The following is a 22,885-nucleotide window of genomic DNA, read 5'->3' as shown; positions in this document are numbered from 1 at the left end:
GCAATGTGAAACACATTTTGTTTGTCCCCACAGATCCTCCCTAACCCATTGGTGTTTACCCAGCATTTTCTGAAGTTATGCCTAATGTGTAAAGATATAGAGACAGTGTCATCTTCTCAAAGCCATTAGAAATAGGAATAAAAGGTAGCCTCATGAACAATACCCACATCTTGAGGATAATTAAAAAATAAGCTTGTATTAAATTCCCAAAACATATACTAAGATAAATAAGTTCAATTTTTGATTATTTAATTGATGAATAACAGTTAGAATGCTGTTAGCTCTCCTTTTAAGATTCATAAGAGAATCCTAATTCATCTAAATCTTTTAAAGGCATTTTGCCAGCCAAAGTTTTAGAGCTTTTGAGTCATATACCTCGGATTCTTGAACAAAAGTGCTAGAGGAACTCTGCATGGCAGGCGGCATCTGTGAAGGGAAATGGACAGATAATGTTTTGGGTTGGGATACCTCTTCAGCAGTTTGAACAAGGGTTCAAAACAGAAACGGCAACTGTCCATTTCCCTCTTCAGATGCTTCCTCCGCCTGCTGAGTTCCTCCAGAAAATAGATTTTTTTGCTCAGGTTTTCAGCATCTGCAGTCACATGTGTCTCTCCTAGGATTCTGTCTCTTGTGTACATGCTAGGAGCACTTTACAGGGGCCATAGTTTTACCTCCTTTGTCGCTCATCTCCCATCTCCAAATCACAAGTCGCTCTTTTCCCTCCCTCCTCTCGCCTTTCATCCATATCCCTCAGGCCAGTTCGTTGGATGCTTTCAAGAGAGAGCTGGATAGAGCTCTTAAGGATAGCGGAGTGAGGGGGTATGGGGAGAAGGCAGGAACGGGGTACTGATTGAGAGTGATCAGCCATGATCGCATTGAATGGCGGTGCTGGCTCGAAGGGCTGAATGGCCTACTCCTGCACCTATTGTCTATTGTCTATTGTCTATAAGGGCGGCACGGTAGCGCAGCGGTAGAGTTGCTGCTTTACAGCGAATGCAGCGCCGGAGACTCAGGTTCGATCCTGACTACGGGTGATGTACTGTAAGGAGTTTGTACGTTCTCCCCGTGACCTGCGTGGGTTTTCTCCGAGATCTTCGGTTTCCTCCCACACTCCAAAGACGTACAGATATGTAGGTTAATTGGTTGGGTAAATGTAAAAATTGTCCCTAGTGGGTGTAGGATAGTGTTAATGTACGGGGATCGCTGGGCGGCACGGACTTGGAGGGCCGAAAAGGCCTGTTTCCGGCTGTATATATGATGATATGATGATATGATGATATGATGATATGATGATATGATGATATGATGATATGATGATATGATGATATGATGATATGATGATATGATGATATGATGATCCAGCTTGACATTTGACTTGTCTTTTTCTCTCCATATGTGATTCCCTTTTGACACCTTTTCACCTCTCGCCTTTGTCTGCACCCAATCTGGCAATCAACTCCCCCTCACCTGTATCCACCTGTAACTCGACAGGCTTTTTTCCCCACCCCCATCTATCTTTTCCGCCGTTCTCTCCCCTACTCTGATCAGTCTGAATAAGGGAACTGATCCAAAGCATCATCTGTCCAATTCCCTTTACAGATCTGCCTGACACTTTGAATTCCTCCCACACTTTGTTTTTTGCTCAACATTCCCAATCTGCCTGCCTTTGGGATGTGGGAGGAAACCAGACACCCAGGGAAGACGCTCAAGGTCACACGCCCACAGGTGCAAACTCCACACTGACAGCATCGGAGGTCAGGATTGAATTTGGATCTTCTGGCACTACTATGTTAATGCTCCACTGTGTCTCTGTGCTGTTCTGTTTAATTGCTTCTGAAAGATTATGCAATAACTCAACCACATACAATGTGAACATTTTAGGGAATATTTATCCAGATTAGAGAGGCATCTGCAATATTGAATGCAAATATTTATAAAAGCAACGTGTTGTGGATGTTGGAAATGTTACACAAAAAGGAAAAAGGTGGAAATGTTCAGGAGATCAGGTAGCATGTGAGAAGAAGGCAAACTGCAGATCAGTGAACCAAAGAAAAATGGAGGGTTAACACATTTTAAACAAGTGCAGGCTAACGATTAGGTGGGCAGAAGTGAAAGGATGTAAAAATGCAATGGGAGGTTATAACATAGGTACCGATTGTGCTCAGTTCACAAAAAGTTTCAAATCCCTGGAGAACATTTTGTGAAGTGAATTGAAAAAAAGTTTCCCACTAGTTTCACCTTAAAAATTCTGGATAAATTATATTTTTGATTGATTAATTAAAAGAACAAGCATGGAAACATGCCCTTCGGCCCAACAAGTCCAAGCCGACTATCAATCATCTGATTACACGCTTTCTATGTTATCCCACTTTCCAATGCACGCCCTGCACACTAGGAGCAATTTACAGACTAATTAACCTATAAAGCTGCAGGTGTTTGGGATGTGGGAGGAATCCCGAGCAACCGGAGGAAATCGGCGTAGTCACACTGAGAACGTGCAAACTCCGCACAGACAGTACTTGAGCTCAGGATCAAACCTGGGTCTCGGTTGCTGTGAAGGAGCAGCTCTACCAGTTGAGCATCAATGTTGCTGACACTGTTGAGGCCGCAGCTCTACCAGTTGCTGCATGATTGCCGTCCATAGCTCGGAAATCCTAGTCAAAATGTGATTTTAGTACAATCCAAATAATGTAGGCAGACACAGGTAATACAGATAATGTACCCTTTCACGGTACTCACCCAGAGAAACATAGATCTTTCTGCGGGCTGTTGACATTCTTCTTCAATGAGTGAATAAGAGGCTAGGGCAATACTGCCAAAATATTTAATATTTTACCTTTGCCAAGAGTGACTTCAGTCAGGTGTATTCTGAGCATTTGGACCCTTTATAATGTCTTCTACCTTTCCTTTGATGGACTCAAAACATGCATATCCATGTGCAAACTGAGAGAAACGACTTCATATTACACAAAGGCATACCAGTTTTACTTTAATCCTGCCTAATTGCTTCAGTATCTCTGCTAGAGTTTGGAGATGTTTCTTTGTGTGGTGATCAGAGCATCCTCCTGATTACACAGAGATGTATTCTGTGGAAAAATCTCTTCATAGTTGTTTTGAAACGTTCAATACAATACAATAGTTTGGTGCAAGAATAAAATCCCTTGTGTGTATTGATTGTTCAATATAGCTATCCCGATCAACATTTAATTGCGTGTCCCCATGGGACAAATCTACTTGTGTAATTACTTTTGCCCCAGCCAGCTCAGCCCAAAGGTCCTGTGATGCTGGCAGTGGGTATTATTCATCATCCACCACTTGATTTACTGTGACCTTGCAGTCATTATAAAGCTTGACTCTTATATCTGTTTTTGGAACCATCACAAACCTCAGCACTGTGATTCATCGTCAGTGAAATGCCAAGCCATTTATCCAACTCCTGTCAATTCTGGTATTCCTGTGCCCAAGCCACCATTCATGGTTGCAATACATTGATCGGTTAATTGGCCACCGTGAATTGTCCCTGGTGTGTAGGTGACTTAAAGTGGGGGGTTGGCGGGGGGGGGGGGGAGAATGTGGAGAGCATGGTGATATGGTGTGAAGGGTTCTTGATGGTGACAACAGACTTAGTGGGTCAAAGGGCCTTTTTCCGTAGATAGACACAAAATGTTGGAGTAACTCAACGTGTCAGACAGTATCCCTGAAGAAAATAGATAGGTGATGTTTCAGGTCGGGACCCTTCTTCAGACCAGTGTCTGCAGTTTGTTTTCATAACATACTAGACCAAGTGGACCCGTTGTGCCTAAACCACTCCTGCAATGGTGCAGCACCCTCTCCTCCCTCCCTCCCCTTCCCCTCTCCCCCCTCGCCCCATCTTCCCCCCCTCCCCCATACCCCCTCTCCCCCTCACCCCCCTCCCCACTTCCCCACCTCCCCCACTCCCCCCATTCCCCCCTCACCCCCTCTCCCCCATCCCCCCTTCCCCCTCCCCCTTCCCTCACCCCTTCCCCACTCCTTTCCCCTCCTCCCCCACTCAATTCCCCTCATCCCCCCTTATCCTTCCTCCTCCCCTTCCTCCTCCCCCCCTGCCTGCACCTCCCTCCCCCCCTCCCCCCTCCCTCCCAAGGAGATAGATTTGAACTTTAAAATGTGAATAACTTTAAAAATATAACACCGATCTCAATGAAACCTCTTCCATTAGCACCAAATGGATGACGGTGAGTAAGGTGGGCCTAAAATTGTCGCGCTATCGTGTACCGTTTTGGCTGTAGTTCAGGAACAAACAAACAAACAAATGAGAGTTTTAGTATATAGGCGACCTTTTTCCATGGTGCATGACTCAATGATTCCACAAACAGTCTTCACACCCAGTTTAATGTTAATGTGCACTTTATTGCTTTAACATCTTTGTGGACATCATTAAACGTGCTTACATTCATATTCAGTGGTGTCTAGACACAGCTTGGCAAACTCTGAAATTAATGTTTCCCCAATTAAATTTTTGCTGCTATAAACATGCCTTCCCTAGGACTATCATAAAATTTTGCTTCTTTAGTAGGTGTAATGTCTCTCAAGTGCACCTTCAATTAGGCTATGCTTTAATGTCGGAATTCCATGAATAAGTGTCTCAGCTATTAATTGAGCAGAACACAGCACTGAAGCTGCACCTGAATGCGTTTGTTTTCTTTTACGATATTTGTCTTGAAAACTCAATTCACCTGCTTTTGTGATTTTAAAAAAAAAGTCATTATTCTGCTAGGATAAAGGCCTTACAAGGCCAACATTTATTGACCATATTACCCTGGAATAGACAGTGGTGAGCCATAGTCTTGAACTGCAGTAGTGCTGCCTAGTGCAGAAGGTACCACAGTGATGATGACGAAGAAGATCCATGATTTAGACCCAGTTATGATGAAGGACAGGTGATATACTCCCAAGTCAAGATGGTGAACAAAATAATGATGTGCACCTTTTTAGAGGTGCTGGCACGCCATTCTAGAGTGTATTGTCACAAACAAAGTACTGCTTGGATCCACATCACAGCAGACAGATGTTGGAAGACAGCTGTCCTGTAAAACAGGGCTGCCTGTGGCCTTGAATGAGTAGAGAGTTTGCTTTATGATAATGTAGACTCATAACTGTGGGAGAGACTGGATGGACCAGCAGTCTATTTCAGAATGCCCAAATCCTGCTTTGGTACTTCTCCATTTGGTTTTAACTTAAGGTAGCAATGTTAACATCCTTGTTCTTTCCACAAATGCTGTGGCATCAAACCACGTCCACACTTCCAGACTTCCAGAATCAGAATTTTTACACTTTTTGCTGGTGATTTATTTGCATTCTTTCATGAGCAATGTCAAGATGCCTGCTAAATGTACAAGGGATGAGCTTCCGGGGCAACTAAGTTACACTTAAGCCAAATAGTACAGAGAGATGTTCACCCGTGGAATAGTGAAATCACAGTTGGGCATCAGGTGACTCATTAAAATTGAGAAAGTTATTAGTTAGACTTGATCAAGGTCTTCAAGATCATGAATGGTTGCGAAAAAGTGTGCTTTGATGAATTGGTCCCACTGGTCACTGAGATTCTAAAGAGGAAGTACAAATTAGAAATAATCGCCAAAAGAATAAAAGGAGAGATTTGCATTATTAAGGTTGCATCAAGAAATTATTCGGAAAAATACGTATTTGAATGCACGACAGCAAATGTTGTAGAGTATGCTGTTTCTTGACTATAGCATGCTACCATTCTATCAAGTAGGATTTCCAGTAGTCTTAATGCTTCATATAAGACAGGAAGACAGGGTCAGAGGATGGGCAATTAAATGGTAAAATAACTTGATTTTCATTAAACAGTGACTGAATCTAAGTGATAGTTTTAGAATTATCAATCTACCAAACACAGTGACATCCAAATCAATTGGTGAAGTAAGGGGCTAACAGGATAGGTTGGATTTGGTGGCACAAGATAATTATGTACAAGTTTTGACTGGAGGAGCACAGAAGCAAAATCCAGCAAATACCGGGAAGTTGAAATAATGCACAATTAATCAATGGGTCAGGCAGCATCTGTGGAGAGAGAAAGACTTAATGTGTTGGGGCGAAAGCCTTTTATTAAAATATTAGAACACTTGCGTTATCGAGTCCAATGAGCTGAACGGTCCTTTCTATTTCATGTCTTTTATTTACAATCTACACAGCTGGAATGTTCCTTCCTCTATCTTCACCATTTTGACACAAAGAGAGTCATTCTTCTGGCTAGTCTGATTAATGAGCGATTTGTGACAATCACCCTTCCGCTTGGGTTTGCTTAGAATGCCTGGAAGTGGTTGAAATCTATTGATTTGTTTGCCTTACAACACATCAAAGGGCTAGAAAAAGAAAGCTGGTTTGTGTTTCCTTTGTGAGCGAAAAAAAACTTTTCATTTTTTTTCTTATTAATTTCCCGAAATTCTTGAAGTCGATGAGTCCTGGATCCCTTGACCTCTTGCAAAGAAAGGGTTCTTGCCCCCAAGAGCCTACCCATGCATTGAAGAGAGAGCGAAAATTCACAAGCACCACTTTGAATTATTGGCCATTGTGACCGCCAAACAAAAGCCTTTCATCAAAGGTCCTTAATACACGTTTTTCTTTCATTCCTCTGTGAAATAGGCTGGGCAACAATTAATTTCAGAGAGAATTCATCCAGGATCCATTACTTCCCCCAGCCCTATTGCTTTAATGAAAATCTATTTCCCTCTCTTTTGTGTCCAATATAATTTAATGCCCATTTTATTAATGGCCTGAAATAATTATGGAACCTTTGTGATTCTGAAGTATGTTTCATTTAATTGTGCAATAAATGTCTAATCTTTTCCTCCATCTAAAGCTATTATGGCATTAAAATTAACAATTATGCAGCAAATGTCTTGGTGAATGCACAGGGGTCCATTGAAATCACTTCTGATAACAAGACATATATAAATCATTCATGAGAACAATTTCTGAAAAGAAAAAATTATTTGTGTTTTGAATGACATTGAGGAGCTTGGTCTGGACCACAAGAAGATAGCACTAAAATCATCATTTTTTTCCCCTCTCTAAATTGCATTATCCTACCCAAGCTTTACTCCCCCTTCTTCATTTTAGTAGGACAGATATTTTCAGAATTAATTAACTGTTAGCTCAGAAGGTAAAATATCTATTCTTTTTTAAAAGGACTAGAATAACTATTACATGCTCATCATTCAACTCTGGGCAGCATTTGAAGGTAAGGCGATTAAATAGGCGAAGCTTGCCTTTTTCATTTCTGCTATCTTTCTGGGAATTAATAGCCCTACTGATAGAAACACCAGTCAGGTGAGGCTAAGTTTGTTGTCTCAGCACTTTATTAGTGTCATGTCAGGATAATGATTTGCTTCCGCACACACATGCAACAGCGAGTGGTCATCTTTCCTCGGAACACAGGAATCAGTTAAGATTGTCTTGATTTGCATTATCATCATATTTACTCTCTTCCTTGTTGGACCAACTGGGCCGCAATCTGTAAATAAGATGGGTGCCTCGTGCAGACGGTCAAAGGTTTTGGTGGCTAAATTGATCAGGAAAGAGAAAGTGCAAAAATGATTTACAAGGTGATAGTAGAACTGGAAGGTTACTGCTCACAGGAGGGGCTGAATGGGCAGGGGATCCATCCATTTTCTAGATGACCTACAGGAGGTCACTAAAATCCCGAAGCTATTTAATAGGGCTGAGGTATATCTTGGAGGAAATCAAAACTAGGTTCCAGAAATAGAAGAAATCCACTGACATACCCAAAGACACTCCTCCATCCAGATTAGCTAGATTGTAAAAGTTGCTGCTTTGGGAATAGTTGAGTAAAATATATAGAAACACTTAAAAGTAAAGCCAATGAAGTATAAGGGTCATTTAAAGGGTGGCAGCTCTTTTATGCACCGTTCTCTTAAATTCGCTGATGTACCTTAACTTCAGACCCATTAAAAACTCAAATTTATAATTCTCACCCTTGAATCATTTTAAAATAATATTTCAAGTCCACCTCATTCAATTCTCCCTTTAAGATATTCATATGGACACACAGCACAGAAGCAGATTCTTCAGCCAACAAACGATCACTCAGTTTTACACTGATCCTCAGCTAATACCATTTGATTCTCCTATTCCAATCAATTATTCCCCAGATTCTACCAGTCAACTACACATTAAGGGTAATTTACAGTGGACAATTAACTTACCATCCTGCCCACTCTCCTTTCCTATAGGAGGAAACCAGAGCACCCAGAAGAAATCTATGCAGTCACGGGGAGAGTGTACAAACTCCATATTGACAACAGCTAAGTTCAAGATTGAACCTGGGTCTCTGGAGCTATGAGGCACCGCACCATTCTTAAAACTCTCAATTTTGCCAAAGCTTCCTTTGACTTAACATTCATTGTTATATCGGTTTTCTGAGCAATAAAATACTCCTGCATGGAAAGGATGTTACAATAATGCAAGTTATTGATGTTCTGAGTTCAAGGAATTAACATAAATTGTTAGCAATCTGAGTTGAGGAGATCAGGAAATGTTTGCTGCAGAATGTGTAGAGGTATCACACAAATTGCAGGGCAAAAATGAAAAACATGACAGGGAAATCAGAGCAATTTAAAGATCAGTGTGGCTTCAAACCAACAATGCTGAGAATAGAGGTTTGGTCACTATAATAGGCAGGCATGGTTAAAGTGGACATAGTATAACAGTATAACAGAACTTTATTGTCATTCGGTATAAATACCGAACGGAATTTCAGCAGTCACAAGACACAGCAAAAAAGAAAAGAACACAGGACACACGACCCCAACACAAACATCCATCACAGTGACTCCAAACACCCCCTCACTGTGATGGAAGGCAACAAAACTTCCACTCTCTTCCCCCCGCGCCCACGGACAGGCAACTCGACCCCTACCGAGGCGACCGACACGCACAGCCCCCGCAAGGGGATGGAAGGCCCCGCAGCCGAGCCGCACCGGGCACCGAAACGCCCCGTGGCCGCGCCGCGCCGGCGATGTTAAGTCCAGCGGCCAGGCTTACCAGGGTGTTGCCACAACCGCGAGTTCACAACAATTAGGAAATGACCGAGCAGCCAATGTGAAGGGAACACTTAACGATGAGTTTTTATAATTGTAGACATGTTTAAAGTGAGGCATTCACTTTCCGATTTCCCAAAGTCTCTCCATCACTTACTGAGCACAAATTCACAATGCAATGACCTGGGTGAGTGTAGCTCAAACAAGAGGTTCAACATCCAGAAAGAAACAGACTATTTGATTTACAACCCATCTACCACACAAAACGTTCACTTCAATTGAGGGGTGACGTGGCACTGAAAATAGCTTAGCTGCCTCGCAGCTCCAGTGACCCGGGTTCAAGCCTGATCTCTGACACTTTCTCCTTGTGATTGCGTAGGTATCACCTGGGTTCTCCAGTTTCAACCAACATCCCACGGATATGCTAGTTATTAAATTAATTGGCTGCTCTAAATTGTAAAAGGCAGTGGAGGCCAATTCACCGGATGTTTTGAAGAGGGAGTTAGATTTAGCTCTTAGGGCTAAAGGAATCAAGGGATATGTGGAAAAAGCAGGAACAGGGTACTGATTTTAGATGATCAGCCATGATCATATTGAATAGCTGGCTCGAAGGGCCGAATGACCTACTCCTGCACCTATGTTTCTATGTTTTCTATGTTTCTATGTTTTCTATATCAACGATTTGGATGAGTATGTGTAAGGCATGATTAATAAGCTTGCAGTTGACACAAAAATATGTGGTATCATAGATAGTAAAGATGGTAATCAAGAATTAGAGCGGGATCTTGATCAGCTGGGCAAGTGGGCTGAGGAATGGCAAATGGAGTTTAATTCAGATTTGAGGTGTTGCATTGCACTTTGGGAAGTTAAACCAGGACAGGTCCTTCACGGTGAATGGCAGGGCCCTGGGGAGTGTTATAGATCTGGGAGTGCAGAGGGAATTAGGAGTGCAGGTACATAGTTCCCTGAAAGTGGTGTCACAAGTAGATAGGCTGATGAAGATGTCTTTTAGTATTAGTTAGGGAATTGAGTATTGAAGTTGAGACATTATATTACAGTTGTTCAAGATGTTAGTGAGGCTGCAATGGAAGAAAGAGTGCAGAGAAGATTTACGAGGATGTTATAGAGGTGTATAAAATCATAAGGGGAATAGATATGGTGAATGTAGTCTTTCTTCACCGTTGAGGGCTTCTCATCTCATTCTTTGCCTGAGACCTCTCCTGCGACCTTATTGCTGTGAGTGGTCCTACCAGGAACATCGCTCCAGGTGATATCACTCTTGAGTCACTGGAACATGCAAGCCTCTCCTGTGCAGGAAGCCAATAATCCCACGTGCCACACGTCCTAGTGTCGCTCAACACAGAACAGGCCCTTCAGCCCACCCTGTCCATGCTGACTATTCATTTCCCATCTACACTAATTCCATATACATCCTATGCCTTGATGATTCAAGTGCTCGCTCAGATTCATCTTCAAGGTCAGTGTCTCTGTCTCCACTACCTCTTCAGGCGGATTATACCAGATTCGCACAAACCTCTGGTTAAAACAGGTCTCCTCAGGGTGGTTCTTGCCCAATTTATTTTCTCTTTTTTGATACCTTCGTTATGGGAAATGTTTGCCACTATCCACCCTTTCTATGCCCATCACAACTCTGTATGCCTCAATTAGGGCCCCATTCACCCTCCTCCTCTCCAAGGAAAACAAACCAAGCTAATTCATCTCTCCTCATAAGCAAATGCTCCATCCCAGGAAAACTCCTGGTGACCCTCTCTAATGCAACCATGTCCTTCCCCTAGTGTGGTGACCCAGAACTGTCACACCGTACTTCAACCGTGGACTCACCACTATTCTATCAAGTTGTACATCGCCTCTCTGCTCCTACATTCAGTGCCTCAGCTAATGGCAAGTATCCTGTCCTCATTCTTCACCATCTTGTCTGCTTATGCCATCATTTTCACTGATCTTGCCTCTTCTTTTTCACTCAACCCATCTGTGCCCTGAACAGAGGCAGAGGCAGGACAACTCCTTCTGGTGCCTGGCATGCTCTTGGCAATTGCCACCTGTGCTTTGGAGCCCATGGGAGAGTAATTGTGGAATGCTCCACTTAGATCAGTGCAAGGGAAAGACAGCCACCTACACATAATGCAGCAAGCAAAGATTTTGTGAAAGAACTATGAGAGGAATTAAGACTTTCAAGTGTGAATGGCCTTACATTTCTCTTGCGGCCAGCAACCAGTTCTGACCAATGAGTACCATAAGCCTCTCACCGAGTGTGTAAGATTCCCATTTCATCTACAGGTGTTGGAGAGCCAGGTGTCTCCCCACAAACCTCAGCCTCCCTCATGCCCATGCTCATTCTCTCTGTAAGGAAGAGATCCTTATTTAATGGCACATGTGAAAGGCATGAATGGCTGAAGAATGGTGGCAATGAGGAAGGGGTATATAGACAAGGCTGAGTGCGTTTGCTGAATAGAGGGCAACCGGAGAAGATCAAAGACAGAGAGAAATCCGATCATTAAGTACAAGAGTGATGAGCTGGATCAGCAGTGATTGAGGGCCTGAGACGCTGTGACTGTGTGCAATGACTTTACATGTCCTTCCAGACTCCAGCATGAACTCCAGTGAGGCATCAAGGAAGATAGGGAAAATGTCAGCATCTTTGCTGTCTAATTCCCTCATCTCAGAGGCTAATGAGTGGTCCTATCATGCTTTAATGTGTCCCTTTAACTATCAAGGGTCCTGGTTCCTGCACTTCCTTTCCCTCACCAAAGCCCTGTTCCCACATTCCATTTCAACTTGCTTGATTTACCAGAACATTTATTATGTTACTGTTGAGATTTAAAAATGTGAATTAAACTGTGCTATAGACAATAGACAATAGGTGCAGGAGTAGGCCATTCAGCCCTTCGAGCAAGCACGCCATTCAATGCGATCATGGTTGATCACTCTCAATCAGTACCCCGTTCCTGCCTTCTCCCCATACCCCCTCACTCCGCTATCCTTAAGAGCTCTATCCAGCTCTCTCTTGAAAGCATCCAACGAACTGGCCTCCACTGCCTTCTGAGGCAGAGAATTCCACACCTTCACCACTCTCTGACTGAAAAAGTTCTTCCTCATCTCCGTTCTAAATGGCCTACCCCTTATTCTTAAACTGTGGCCCCTTGTTCTGGACTCCCCCAACATTGGGAACATGTTTCCTGCCTCTAATGTGTCCAATCCCCTAATTATCTTATATGTTTCTATAGCACAGTGCTGGGGTATTAATAGAAATAACATCCAAATGTCCATGAGATCTGCCAGTCCAGCACTGTCAATGTCCCAACTGTGCCTGATTGTTGGAGTTTTATGTAGCTGCTTGAGGAAATCCGAGGCTTCAGACTTTAATGGAGCAGCTGTGTTAATGCTGCAGTATCAAATAGGCTGCTGAACAAGGGTTTTCCGATCCCCACTGATCCCAAGAATTCCCACAATCCTAATGTTATCCTAGTGCATCATAATGTTAAAATTCAGCTCAGTGAGAAAGATCACAGTCCACAGCAGGAGAGTCACACACATACGTGCAAGCATGTTCTCAGATGGACACACTTGCGTGCATATGCACGCAGGCATCTACGCACATACATATATGCAAATACACACAAACACAGGCAAGCACACAAGCAGGTGCACATATATAAGTGTGCTCACATATACATGAGGATACATACACATGTGCAAATGCATACATGAGCACATACACATCCAGACAAGCACAAAGCAGTAGGGAAGCATAAATCATAAATAAAAAAGAAGCACATGGATGAATCGAAAGAAAATAAATAGAAACACAAAAGAGAAAAAGGCACAAGCATCCAGAGTAAAACAAAGCAGAAGAAACGTGTGGGTTTAAACTAAGTAGTGGGGGGGAAGGGGTTGACAAATTGGGAACATGAAGATGGAGTTAAAGGGGAAGCGAATACAGGAGAAATTGCAAAGGACTCTAGAATAAATGGGAAGGAAAGTTCTAGATGGGATAAGAGAGTAAGGTCAGGGCCAATGTGACCGGTGTGAGAGGGGAGGTGAATACCGAAGTTAAAGTGTTATATTTAAATGCGCAAAATATAAAAAATAAAATGGATGAGCTTGAGGCTCAGTTAGACATTGGCAAGTATGACGTTGTGGAAATTACAAAAACATGGCTACAAGAGGACCAGGGCTGGGAACTGAATATTCAGGGGTATATAACCTATCGAAAAGACAGACAGGTGGGCAGAGGGGGTGGGGTCACTCTGTTGGTAAGGAATGATATTCACTCCCTTGCAAGGGGTGACATAGAATCAGGAGATGTAGAATCAGTATGGATAGAAATGAGAAATTGTAAGGGTAAAAAGACCCTAATGGGAGTTATCTACAGGCCCCCAAACAGTAGCCTCGACATAGGGTGCAAGTTGAATCAAGAGCTAAAATTGGCATGTCGAAAATGTAATGCTACGGTGGTTATGGGAGATTTCAACATGCAGGTAGACTGGGAAAATCAGGTTGGTACTGGACCCCAGGAAAGGGAGTTTGTGGAGTGCCTCCGAGATGGATTCTTAGAACAGCTTGTACTGGAGCCTACCAGGGAGAAGGCAATTCTGGATTTAGTGTTGAGTAATGAACCTGATTTGATAAGGGAACTCCAGGTAAAGGAGTCATTAGGAGGCAGTGATCATAATATGATGTTTTAATCTACAAATTGAGAGGGAGAAGGGAAAATCGGAAGTGTCAGTATTACAGTGTAGCAAAGGGGATTACAGAGGCATGAAGCAGGAGCTGGCCAGATTTGACTGGAAGGAGGCCCTAGCAGGGAAGACGATGGAACAGCAATGGCAGGTATTCCTGGGAATAATGCAGAAGTTGCAGGATCAATTCATCCCAAAGAGGAGGAAAGATTCTAAGGGGAGTAAGAGGCAGCCATGGCTGACAAGGGAAGTCAAGGACAGCATAAAAATAAAAGAGAAGACGTATAACATAGCAAAGAAGAGCAACAGAAGATAACTAAAAAGGCAATTCCGGGAGAAAAGATGAGGTACAAAGGTAAGCTGGCCAATAATATAAAGAAGGATAGTAAAAACTTCTTTAGATATGTGAAGAGGAAAAAAATAGTTAAGGCAAATGTGGGTCCCTTGAAGACAGAAGCAGGGGAATTTATTACGGGGAACAAGGAAATGGCAGACGAGTTGAACCGGTACTTTGGATCTGTCTTCACTAAGGACGATACAAACAATCTCCCAGATTTTCTAGTGGCCAGAGATTCTAGGGTAACGGAGGAACTGAAGGAAATTCACATTAGGCAGGAAATGGTGTTGGGTAGACTAATGGGACTGAAGGCTGATAAATCCCCAGGACCTGATGGTCTGCATCTCAGGGTACTTAAGGAGGTGGCTCTAGAAATCGTGGACGCATTGGTGATCATTTTCCAATGTTCTACAGATTCAGGATCAATTCCTGTGGATTGGAGGGTAGCTAATGTTATCCCACTTTTTAAGAAAAGAGGGAGAGAGAAAACAGGAAATTATAGATCAGTTAGTCTGACATCAGTGGTGGGGAAGATGCTGGAGTCAATTATAAAAGACGAAATTGCGGAGCATTTGGATAGCAGTAACAGGATGGTTCCGAGTCAGCATGGATTTACGAAGGGGAAATTATGCTTGACTAATCTTCTGGAATTTATTGAGGATTTAACTAGGAAAATGGACAGGGGAGAGCCGGTGGATGTAGTGTACCTTGACTTTCAGAAATCCTTCGACAAGGTCCCACGTAGGAGATTAGTGGGCAAAATTAGAGCACATGGTATTGGGGGTATGGTACTGACATGGATAGAAAATTGGTTGGCAGACAGAAAACAAAGAGTGGGGATAAATGGGTCCCTTTCAGAATGGCAGGCAGTGACTAGTGGGGTACCGCAAGGCACGGTGCTGGGACCGCAGCTATTTACAATATACATTAATGACTTGGATGAAGGGATTAAAAGTAACATTAGCAAATTTACAGATGACACAAAGCTGGGGGGCAGTGTGAACTGTGAGGAAGATGCTATGAGGTTGTAGGGTGACTTGGACAAGCTGTGTGAGTGGGCGGATGCATGGCAGATGCAGTTTCATGTGGATAAGTGTGAGGTTATCCACTTTGGTGGTAAGAATAGGAAGGCAGATTATTATCTGAATGGTGTCAAGTTAGGAAAAGAGGATGTACAATGAGATCTTGGTGTTCTAGTGCATCAGTCACTGAAAGGAAGCATGCAGGTACAGCAGGCAATGAAGAAAGCCAATGGAATGTTGGTCTTCATAACAAGAGGAGTTGAGTATAGGAGCAAAGAGGTCCTTCTACAGTTGTACAGGGCCCTAGTGAGACTTCACCTGGTGTACTGTGTGCAGTTTTGGTCTCCAAATTTGAGGAAGGATATTCTTGCTATTGAGGGCGTGCAGTGTAGGTTTACTAGGTTAATTCCCGGAATGGTGGGACTGTCGTATGTTGAAAGACTGGAGCGACTAGGCTTATATACACTGGAATTTAGAAGGATGAGAGGGGATCTTATTGAAACATATAAGATTATTAAGGGGTTGGACACGTTAGAGGCAGGAAACATGTTCCCAATGTTGGGGGAGTCCAGAACCAGGTGCCAGTTTAAGAATAAGGGGTAGGCCATTTAGAACAGAGATGAGGAAAACCTTTTCAGTCAGAGAGTTGTAAATCTGTGGAATTCTCTGCCTCAGAAGGCAGTGGAGGCCAGTTCTCTGAATGCTTTCAAGAAAGAGCTAGATAGAGCTCTTACGGATAGCGGAGTCAGGGGGTATGGGGAGAAGGCAGGAACGGGATACAGATTGAGAATGATCAGCCATGATCACATTGAATGATGGTGCTGGCTTGAAAGGCCGAATGGCCTACTCCTGCACCTATTGTCTATTGTCTAAATAGAAAAGAAGCTGACAGCCTGCAGATATAGCATTGGAAATGAAAGCTTCTGGAGTGTTAAAAGTCAAAACATGAACCTCGCAAGTAGATTTCAAGCTCAATTGTCTTGAGTGTGCTTTGGTCATCTTTGAATGAATTATATTGTTAGGTTTGCAATTCCTGAAATAGTTTGTTTTTTGTTGTGATTTCGTAAGGTTACGAGTGAAATTTTATCACAAGCCTGTTTCAAGAAATGTTTGCTAATTTACCGACAGACGTTATTGAGGGCCAACTCACATTTAGACGAAACACTGTTTTGAATATACACTATACAATAACTCCATCTGACCTGAATATCTTCCACAGCCATTGTGCACTTTAATGAAAGAGATCCAGTAAATTGTTCACTCTGGGAAAGAATTAAGAAGGCTTTCCCACTGTATATTTTATGTGAGTACATTACGGCAGAAAAATTACAAAAAAAATGATAGGGAAAAGAAAGTCATTGCAAGCTTTTAAATGTGTTTAACCTTGACTCTACAAATGAATCGTAATTACACATCGAGGTCTCTCATTCTGTATTTAAATAGCATTAATTAAAAAGCATTGGAGACTTTTATCTCAGGCCAAAGTTCCACACAATAGCACAAGGGGTTGCAAAAAAGTATTTGACCCTTTCAAAGCAAGTACAATGCTTTTCTCGAGAAGGTATTTTTTGTAGAAAAGGACAAAATGAAAAATGTAGATCTCCTGAAATAATTTGTTCTGTGCTTAATATATTCCTCTTTTATTCATTGTGTTTTCTTTTAAAACTCAGGAAATGTTTTTTTTCATTTCTATGTCTTCTAAAGTAATTATTTTCAATTTTATGCCTTGCAACAAATTATTTCTGCAAACTTCTATTTTCCAAAAGAGTTATGAATGAGACTTAATGAAAACTTTACAACATATGCCATAGTATATGACAATAACATGATGATAATTTGGAACAATTACATGTCATTTATGAATTGAATGCCATTCTTTAAAGTAACGTGGTTTATTTTAAACTGTTTATGACTAATGTGCAGCATTTTCTTTTATTCATTATTGGGATCTGAACATTATTGGCAAGGCCACTATTTATTGCCCAGTCCCTCCTACACTTGAGAAGATGGAAATTGGCTGCCTTGCAGAACATCAAATCTTGCAGCACAGGAAAAGTCCCATCACTTTGTCCCATCATGTCTGTATCAACCATGATGCCAATCTAACTAATCCCACCTGCCTGCTGATGGTCAGGATCCTTCTATTCCCTGCCTATTCATGTGCCCATCTAAATGTCTCTTCAACGTTGCTATCATATCTACTTCTACCACTTCCCTTGGCAGCACATTCCAGGCACCTAACACTCTCTGTGTAAATAATTTGCTTCATAAATCTCCCTAAATTTCCCCCTTTCACCTTAAAGCTATGCCTCTCGTATTTGACATTTCTACCCTGGGAAATAGATTCTGACTATCAACCTTCTCTATGCCTCTCATAATTTTATATACTTCCATCAGGCTGGCACTCAGCCTCTGGCACGCCAGAGAAAACAAACCAAGTTTGTCCAACTCTGCTTATAGCTAGAGCTCTCTAATCTAGAAAATATCCTGGTGAACCTCTTCCCCACAGCTTCTCTACATCTTTCCTGTAATGTGTGGAGCAGAATGGCACACATACTGCAAATGTGCCTGAAGTAAAACTTTATACAGAACCCAACCTTTATCCTCAACGCCCTGACCGATGAAGACAACTATGCTATACCATCCTCTCCACTTGTGTTGCTATTTGCAGGGAGTTTTGGAATTCCACCCCAAGATCCCTGTGTACATCAAGATTGTTAAGGATCTTGCCATTAACTGTATACTTTCCCCATACATGTAACTTCCCAAAGTGAAATATCTCACAATTATCCAGATTAAACTCCTTTCGCCATTTCTCTATACATATCTGTAAATGACCTTTATTCCATTGTATATTTTAACAGCCTCCCTTACTATCCACAACTGCACCAATTGTTATGGCATCTGTAAATTTACTAATCTGGCCACATACATTGACATACATTTATATACACATTTCACAAACAACCGAGATCTCAGCACTGATCCTTGTAGAACACCACTGGTCACAGACCACCAATCAAAAAAATGCCCCTCCACCACCACCCTTTTATGGCCAAGCCAATTTTGAATTCAATTTACTCCCCAGTTCACCATGGATCAGACTACTGAGTGGTACTTTGTCAAATGCTTTATGAAGTCCATATAGACAACATCCATTGTGCTTCCCTCATCAATCACTGCCTTTACTCCTCAATAAACTGAATCAAATTTATGACATGATTTCTACTGTACAAGGCCATGATGACTATACACTATAAGTCCACGTTCTTCCAAATGCAAATCATATTCTAAGAATCCTCTCAAATAACATCCTATCACTGATGTAAGGCTCACCAGCCACTAATTTTCTGGACTATCCCTGTTACCCATATTAAACAAAACAACAATTTTGGCTATCTTAAGGACTTCTGGGACTTTACCTGTGTCTGGTGAGGATACAAATATCTCTGTCAAGGCGTCAGCAATCCTCTCTTGCCTCCATCAGTATCCTGGGATAGATTTCAATAGGCCATGGGGTCTTATCCACCTTAATGTTTTTCATGACACCCAACACCTTCTTATTATTGACATGCTCTCAAATATTAACATACTCCTTGATCTCAGCATCACCCATGTCCTACTTCCTGATGGTACTTATTTAAGACTTCACCCACCTCCTCAGGCTCCATGAATTAATTCGGTCTTTTGTCCTTGGGTGTGCCTACCCTTTCCAATAGATACACTTTTGTTGGGTCGAGGATGCTTTGGCAAGTTGCTGTTATACATCCTGTATTCAGTGCCATTCTGAGGGCTGGCATTGAGGTTTAGATGAGGGCTGTATGGGCAATCAAGCAGAATTATTTGTTGTTGACAATAGACACAAAATGCTGGTGTAACTCAGCGGGACAGGCAGCATCTCCGGAGAGAAGGAATGGGACGTTTCGGGTCGAGACCCTTCTACAGACTGATAGTATCTGTGGCTTGGCTTATTCCATGCCCAAATTTTCATTAGTTGCATCAACAAACATGATCCATTCAAAGTGTTGTTAATTTAAGAAGTCGGAATGACATTTTATGCAGGTGAATAACTGAGAACAGACAGACATGTCTTATAATATTGAATAACTGAGAACAGTGTGACATGTCCTTATTGTATTCTTTGCAGGTCAAGTCCGCTGTCAGGCTATGCACCAGACTATGACCCTTAAGAGGAATGACTGGATTGAATCATTTTCTAATGTGTGCATTTTCTATAATAGCTCAGCAGCTTCCAGATGGAATCAAGTGGCTTACAGTCTTGACTTAAAACTTGTTCCTGCTGCATCACAAAGAGTTCCTGCTTCCCATTCTGAACTCATCTTCAGCCTATTGCATATACAATCCTCTTCAGAGTCCTTGTCACATCCGGACTATTACACTGACTTCTTGGCCGGTATACTCTCTCCTTCTACATATCTTACCTCACCTGAAGTCCTAATCTTGTATCCTATTTCTCACCTTCCCATTTAGAAATTGCCTCTGTTCTCACTGATCCAGTGGTTTCGTGCTTAGCTGCCTCACTGTACCAGAGACCCGAGTTCAATTCTCACCTCCAGTTGTGTCTGTGCAGAGTTTGCACATTCTCCCTGCCTGTGTGAGGTTCCCCAGGGTACCTAGGCTTCCCTCTATCTTTCAAAGCCGTGTAAGTTAGTAGATTAATAGGCCATTGTAAATTAACCCTAATGTGTAGGTGAGTGCCCAAATCTGGAGGGAGTTGATGGCAATATGGGAAGAATAAAACTGGATCAGAAAGGTCAGCCTGGACTCGAGAGGTCAAATGGCCTGTTTTCATGCTTGTATAATTTTATGACACTTTGCATTTGGATAGCAGTAAAAGGATAAATCCAAGTCAGCATGGATTTATGAAGGGGAAATCATGCTTAACTAATCTTCTGGAATTTTCTGAGGATGTGACAAGTAAAATGGACGAAGGGGAGCCAGTGGATGTAGTGCATCTAGACTTTCAGAAAGCCTTTGATAATGTCCCACACGGGAGATTGGTGAGCAAAATTAGAGCACATGGTATTGGGGGTAGGGTGTTGACATGGATAGAAAATTTGTTGGCAGACAGGAAACAAAGAGTAGGAGTAAACTGGTCCTTTTCAGAATGGCAGGCGAGTGGAGTGCCGCAAGGCTTGGTGTTGGCCCCGCAACTGTTTACCATATATATTAATGATTTGGATGAGGGAATTAGAAGCAACACTAGCAAGTTTGCAGATGACACAAAGCTGGGTGGCAGTGTGAACTGTGAAGAGGATGTTAGGAGGTTGCAGCGTGACCTGGACAGATTGAGTGAGTGGGCAGATGTGTGGCAGATGCAATATAATACAGATAAATGTGAGGTTATCCACTTTGGCGGCAAAAACAAGGAGGCAGATTATTATCTCAATGGTGTTAGGTTAGGTAAGGTGGAAGTGCAGTGAGACCTGGGTGTTCTTGTACACCAGTCACTGAAAGTTGGCGTGCAGGTACAGCAGGCAGTGAAGAAAGCTAAAGGCATGTTAGCCTTCATAACGAGAGGATTTCAGTATAGGAATAAAGAGGTTCTTCTGCAGTTGTTTTGGGCACTAGTAAGACCACATCTGGAGTATTGTGTACAGTTTTGGTCTCCTAATTTGAGGAAGGACATCCTTGTAATTGAGGCAGTGCAACATTGAGGCAATTGATCACGAGATTGATCCCTGGGATGGCGGGACTGTCATATGAGGAAAGATTGAAAAGACTAGACTTGTATTCACTGGAGTTTAGAAGGATGAGAGGGGATCTTATAGAAACATATAAAATTATAAAAGGACTGGACAAGCAGAGCGAATGTTGAGCGAGTCCAGAACCAGGGGCCACAGTCTTAGAATAAAGGGGAGGCCATTTATAACTGAGGTGAGAAGGAACTTTTTCATCCAGAGAGGTGTGAATTTGTGGAATTCTCTGCCACAGAGGGCAGTGGAGGCCAAATCACTGGATGGATTTAAGAGAGAGTTAGATAGAGCTTTAGGGGCTAGTGGACGATAGGGATATGGGGAGAAGGCAGGCACGTGTTATTGATTGTGGACGATTAGCCATGATCACAATGAATGGCGGTGCTGGCTCAAAGGGCCGAATGGCCTCCTCCTGCACCTATTTTCTATGTTTCCATGATTTTATGACTGATTCCTCAGTTTTAAATTTCCTCTCCGTGCTCTCAAATCCTTCCATGTCTTTGTTCTTCCCTTTTACTGAAACCTTCTCCAGCCCTACACCCCTCGAGGATATCGAAATCACACCACCATGGACAGCTGACCTTTCATCTGCCTGGGTCCTGAGCTCAGAAGGTGTCTGTCTGAACCACTCCCCCTCTCATGCAAAATGTCCTTCTTTAAGATACTTTTAAAGATCTGCCTCAAGGACCAAGCATTTGACCATTTGTGAAAATATCTCTTCTTGACATCATTGCTCTGAACAACCCTGGGTCATCTTACATTGTGAAAGGTTGTACACAATTCAAAATGTTGTGCTGTTCAAATCTTGAATAAATATAATGTTATTCATTCAGAAGTAAAAACATTCTGGAAGTGTGCATCAGGTCAGATACCATTATTTTAGAGGGAAGTGGGCTGGTAGCCCCAAGTGAGCTGGGATTGGTGTGGCATTGGCAGAGTGGTATTGGAAGTCTATGGCAGGATTAGGTGTGGATAGTGACTACATGAGAGAAGTGATGGCGACGTAAGGAAGCATGGTGTAATAATGGCACAGCATACACAGGTCCAGAGGAAGGATACACATATATTGCTAGCATCCGTGGAACCAGGAGAAATTTACAAACTGATGTTACAGCTTAGAACAGATTGTTGTAAAGTGCTTGATGGAAGGGTGAGATCCTCTTCCTTGAGCATAGTGTAAGAGCCTGAGGATTGATCACTACCTGCCGTGCAAGTCTGAGTTTGACTCCTCATAAGCTCTGAGTCCTTTCTGAGCCTGAACCTGATATTTAAGCCCCAGATTCATACATTATCAGAATTCCTAATCACAGTAACATTTTAATAATCATCAGCTGCCAACTACCTGAATGAGTTTTAATGCAGGTTCGAGAAACAGAAACATAATCCTGGGATCCCCTCTCCCCTCTCCTTTACTCTCTCTACACCAACGGCTGCACCTCCACAGACCCGTCTTTCAAGCTCCTCAAGTTTGCGGATGACACAACCCTGATTGGACTGATCCAGGATGGGGAGGAATCTGCCTACAGATGGGAAGTGACACAGCTGGCGTCCTGGTGCCATCGCAACAACCTGGAGCTCAATGCTCTCAAGACAGTGGAACTAATTGTAGACTTTCGAAGAGCACCCCCTCCCCTCCCCCCACTCACCATCAACAACACCACAGTCACATCTGTGGAGTCATTTAATTTCCTTGGAACCATCATCTCCAAGGACCTTAAATGGGGGGCCACCATCGACTCCACAGTCAAAAAGGCCCAACAGAGGATATACTTCCTGCGGCAACTGAGGAAACACAATCTGCCACAGGCAATAATGGTCCAATTCTATACTGCTACCATTGAGTCTGTCCTCACCTTCTCCATCATGGTCTGGTTTGGCTCAGCCACCAAGTACGACATCCAGAGGCTGAAACGGATCGTTCGATCAGCTGAGAAGGTTGTTGGCTGCAACCTTCCCCCCCATTGACGAACTGTACACTGCAAGGGTCAGGAAGCGAGTGGGCAAGATCATCTCTGACCCCTCTCACCCTGGCCACAAAATATTT

Source organism: Rhinoraja longicauda, chromosome 13 (assembly GCF_053455715.1).
Source record: "Rhinoraja longicauda isolate Sanriku21f chromosome 13, sRhiLon1.1, whole genome shotgun sequence".
Classification (NCBI taxonomy): domain Eukaryota; kingdom Metazoa; phylum Chordata; class Chondrichthyes; order Rajiformes; family Arhynchobatidae; genus Rhinoraja; species Rhinoraja longicauda.
Note: the sequence above shows the minus strand (reverse complement) of the source record.